The sequence below is a fragment of the Notamacropus eugenii genome, chromosome 2 (genome assembly GCF_028372415.1).
Source record: "Notamacropus eugenii isolate mMacEug1 chromosome 2, mMacEug1.pri_v2, whole genome shotgun sequence".
Taxonomy (NCBI): Eukaryota; Metazoa; Chordata; class Mammalia; order Diprotodontia; family Macropodidae; genus Notamacropus; species Notamacropus eugenii.
In genome coordinates this window covers 306,799,313-306,804,461 of record NC_092873.1, presented here as the reverse complement: position 1 = coordinate 306,804,461, position 5,149 = coordinate 306,799,313, and the positions used below count along the sequence as shown (strand labels likewise).

Sequence of the window (5,149 nt, the reverse complement as noted above, 5' to 3'; positions counted from 1 at the left end):
AAAGATGAAGAAATTTTGCAAATTCAACCAACAGGCCAACTGAGTCTGACAACATATGCCCTATTCCACATCCAAAGTCCTCCATATCTGCAAAGAAGATAAGAAGGTACATTTTCTCATTTTTTTGTTGCCAACTCAGTTATTAATGAATTATCTCATAGTATTGTTACTGCAGCTGAAATATAGCTTTGAGGTAGGAGCCCTGGAATAAGATTTGAAAAAAAATGAAAAGGCCAACAGAGGTCCAGAAAACATGTGACAATACCTAGAAATATAGTAGGATAGTCAAGTCAGAAGACAGGACGTGGGGGTTGGTCCTGGGCTCTGGAATTGGGAGAACCCCCATAAGAGGAAGAAGGGTCCTAGAAAGACCAAGGCAGACATTAGAAAACTTTTCTGAGATTTGAGGACTGTGTGTTTGTCCTTTGTTGCCAAAGAAGACCATGCCATCAAAGAAATAATGACATGACTTGTACTTGACTTTGTTTTGAGTGAGGGAGGGCTGTGCAGGTCACCAGCCTCACTTCTCCTCCAGAGCCATCTGAATCCAGTGACCAAATATTCATCAGGATGACTGGAGATGACCCAGGATAAGGCAATTGGTGTTACATGACTTGCCCAAGGTCACACAGCTAGTGAGTGTCAAGTGTCTGAGGTGAGATTTGAACTCAAGTCCTCCTGACTCCTGCACTGGTGCTCTATCTACTGCACCACCTAACTGCCCTTTTGGGGACTGTAACCAGTGAAAGAGGAACCAACCAGTACCAGAGAGGAGGTTTTTCTAAAAACTGAGAATAGGGGACAATATTGGATGTGCCTGTGCTCTGGATCAAACAGCCAGCCAGGAGATGGATCATGTACCCTTTAGCCACCCCAACCTTGAATGATATAACATTAAGAGTTAGGTCTTCCTGAATCCTGCCACTAGGTTCTGATCCTTGAGACTTTCTGCTCCAAACAGGAGGTTGTTCCCTGACCTCTCTCCTTTATACCTGGGCTGGAGCATTGGCCTTTCCCTAGTAACTCAAAGCCAGAGACACTTGTGCCTTGGCACATGTCTCTTCAGGGAATGGTGGTTGTAATAATTAAGCAATTTCTACACAGACACTCTATGGGTCCCCTTGAGTCTGAATGAAGTGAACCTTACCCAGCCTCCCAACTCTACCACCAACAGCCACTGCCTGGGAAGTCTCTCAAGGCACTAATCAAAGAAGTCTGTGTGTTCATTAACTAGAAGGCATCCAAAAGGCAAGTTATAGAGGGAAAGAAGAGAGAATAAGAGGCAGAAGTAACTGGAAAAATAAATTTTATTGTTGTTTAGGATAAATGGGGAGGAGAAAAATGGTTTGCATGGGGAGTGGGAGTGAGATAAAATGAAGTGATGGGCCTTGATTGGTGACTCCATCTCCTAAGAATATTTGAACAGTTTAAAGCCAGGGGGAGAGGCAGGAGGCTAAGAAATGAGGAGAAAAGGGAGCAGAGAACATCAATTGCCTCTTCTCCTCTTAGGTTAGGACACCAGATCGTCAGAAACTCTCAAAGCTCCCACAGCAGCTCCCTGGGCTGCTGGCTGTGCCCACTGCCACTGTCACAGCAGTCAGACCTCTGGTGCCTGCATCTGTGAGATCTCCTGTGATGGGAAAAAAGGCAGCAGCCACCCCCAGATCCAGAGATGCAGCATTCCCCAGAGCTGGAGCCACAGTATCCCCCAGAACTGTAGCATCCTCCAGAGCTAGAGCCACAGCAGGAAGAGACGGGAGGAGGGTAGGGAGGCTGGGGAGGGCACTTGAGGAGGACATTTAGGGGGGCACTTGGGTGGACACTTAGGGGGGCACTTAGGGACCTGGTACTGCTGCTGGCTTTGCTGGCAGGACATCTTGGTGGGAATTCAGTAAACCTGGAAGACAACAGAGGATTTTTTTTTTTCAGATGGATGAAATCAAGTCTTAAAAGTATTCTTCACCTGAAATTGTTCCACAATGTGATGGTGAATTTTACCTAAAGAAATTATTATCCAGAAAGAAAAGACTTAACAAAATCATTCCTGTATTAAAATGCATTTGAGTTAGAATTTGTGATGAGGGAATATTCATTTTATATCAGTTTAGGAGGTTATCAACAGTTTCTCTTTCTCTCCCTGTTTGTCTGTCTCTGTCTCTCCTTTTCTCTTCCTCGTTCCCCCTCTCTATGCATCTACATATACTTATGTACCTATTGGGGATTGCTGAATTAGGAAATTTATACAATTTTAAAGGTTAAATAGTAATTTTTCTGTCCTATGGAAGAGACGGGACGACTTCCCTTTACATCCTGGACACTTTTTGAATTCCAGTTCTTGCAAGTTTCCAGAGACTTAGATCATTGCTCCTCCTCCCCACCACCCTCACGTAGATTCCAGATCCCTTTCTGGTTGTTTTCTGGGCACATCCCAATGGAGTCTCTGACAATCTAAAGCAAATCCAAACTACAAGGATCTATTTTTCATTAGCCTTTGTATTTCTGCCTCAGTTTAATTCTTTCTCCCTCCTTAGCCCTTCTATCCATCTTCCTTTGTTCCAAAATATGACCTTTCTTCCCACTTCACTTTCCCCCTGCTCTTTTTTCCTGTTCTCTCCTCCAACACCCTACCTCCCCCAGGCTCTCATGCAGCCACTCACCCTGATAACAGACACTGACAGGAACTCTCTGATGAAGAAATAGAGTGGGTGAAGAGTCAGAGGCAGGGATACCTTTTATAGAGCATTCCAGACTGAGCTATTGGCATGAGACCCAGCTCTCTAGGAGGAAGAGTGTCTTTCATAGTTTCTGGAATGTGTGAGACAATTCCTGACATTCTCTAAACTGACATATACTTACATGTGCTAGAACATGGATCACTGAGTTGTTGTGGGATGTTAGAAGACATCTCATTTAACTGATTCATTTTAAAGATGAAGACACTGAGGCCCTGAAAGGCAAATTCTTTACATGAAGTCATAGAAGAGGTAATTGAATTATCTAGGTTATAAAGTATGATCCCCCAAATGAAGTCAATATTCTTTTCATCAGGCTGTGTCCAGGCTGAGGCAACTGCTGAGCAAGAGGGGATTTGGATGGTGCATTCAGTTGGGTATATTCTTTGTAAAGATTGGGAACCCTCAGATCAAAGAGCCATTTAGGCAATTGCCATGAAGTCTAGACATTGGATAAAAGCTCTAGGGGCTTCAGTCACTGAGGCTCTGTTCACTTCTAGACATTTCCATGTGGTCTTATGTCCTGTTGTCCTGTATGAGATACAGGATAGGACAGTGGAAAGAGCCTTTGGTAGGAATCACGGGAGCTAATTTCAAATCCTTATTCAACCTCTTAATACCTGTGTGAGACAGGGTAAGTTACTTCAACTCCCAGGATTTGGATTCTTCATTTCTGAAAGGAAGAGGTTAGAATATATGATCTCTGAGATCTTTCATCTTTACAGCTATAATCCCATGTTTGTCTCCAGGGATCCTTAACTTAACCTAGTTTTCTTTCTTTTTGCTACTTTTAGCTCCATTCCTACACATAACCAGTCCTCAACAGAGACCTTCAAACCTGCTCTCTCATATCCTCTCCCCAGTGTAAGACACATTTCTTCTTAAATTCCCACAATTCCCTCTTCAGAGGGCAACCCAAAGTTTGGAAGTAAGTGGCTACCTACACACCCATCTATCTATCCATCCCTCTATCCATCAATTTGACAATCCATTTCATTTCTCCATCCATTCATCCATTTATTCATCCATCCATTCTACAATTAGCTGAGAGCAAAATTCTCTGCTAAGAGCTTCTAAGGAGAAGACAGATGAATGTTATATAGTTCTGCCTTCAATAATAATACTATTAATATTAATTTAAATTGACCTTGCCTACTAAGGTTTGGTAAGCCCTGTACATTTATTATCTCATTTGATCATCAGTACAATAATGGGAGGTAGGTCCTATCATTTTCCCCATTGTACAGCTGAGGAAGCTAAGTTTGAAAGAGGGTAAGAGAATTCCCCGGGGTCACAGAGCGAAGAAGCTTTTAGGCCAGGATTTCAGTGTAGAATCTGTAATGTAATCAAGAGATACGAAATTAATGAATAATTGTAATTCAGTATAAGAAAAGGTAAACAGCATAAGAGATATAACAACTCCATGCTAAAGATTGTCAGGGCAGGGAGAGATTATTTTTATTTGGGGTCACTAGGAGCATCTGCATGGATGAGGCATTGTCTGATGGGGGCAAGATAGGACTGATTTATTCTTTACTCTTAGAGTCATGTATTGTTTGCTTTTGTGCCTCTCGGTATCATCTTTATGCCCTATCTACATTTATATATCCCCTAAGGCCTGTGATAATTTTTTTCCATCATAACATGCTGCCTCCTATCTTACAGAGAAATATTTCTTAATGCCTTTTAGGTTATTACACACCTGTGACCTTGACAAGACCCTGGATCACCTTGGGATAGATATAGCTACCTCATCTCCCAGCATGAAGTCATCTTCCAGGTCAATCATTTGTTCATTCTCTCTTTCTGTTTCAGTCTTTTTCTCTCTCTCTCTGTTTCTCTCTGTCTGTCTCTCTGTGTCTATGTTTGAGACACAGGCACATAAAAGCTTATGTGCCTGTCAAAAGCAAATAAGAAAAACAATATCCATCCTCTTTCCTCTACATACCTGGGAGAATATCCCTTCCCTAAAGGAAGGCAAAAAAGGAATCCTGGGGCATGAGGCTTGGTTTCACTGTTGGCACATACCATCATATCCCACTTGCAAGTCCTGTTCTAAACTCTTTATTGTTGATTTTATTCACGTTGCATATCAAAGGTCCCCAAACAGGATTTTTTAAATCAAACAACTGATCTGGCAGCCACATGGACAGAGCCTGAGCTGATTACATCCAGAGTATTAAGATTTGACAGTAATTGGGCTAGAAGGCAGGAAACCTGGTCCATAAAAACCTTAATTTGTTACTTATGTACCCTAACAATAATGAAAGAAAATTGTTTTTAATTGCCAAATTGTTCTCTTCTCTCCATATAAAGGAATATAGTTCCTTAAAAAGAGTTTCCTGTGTTCACCAAACCTATGATCCCTGTTAAAGTTTTTTTTTTCCTTTTCTATTTAATGTTGCACGATACCATGG

General features: G+C 41.9%; 1 long non-coding RNA gene across 1 annotated transcript; it reads right to left on the bottom strand.

The window, feature by feature from the left end:
- Positions 1-1,289: 1,289 nt before the first annotated feature.
- On the bottom strand, positions 1,290-2,723 carry LOC140523950 (uncharacterized). The gene is made up of 2 exons (XR_011973520.1): positions 2,658-2,723; positions 1,290-1,897 (listed from the first exon to the last, which is right to left on the bottom strand). It is a non-coding gene; the product is annotated as an uncharacterized lncRNA (long non-coding RNA).
- Between the last annotated feature and the right edge of the window lie 2,426 nt (positions 2,724-5,149).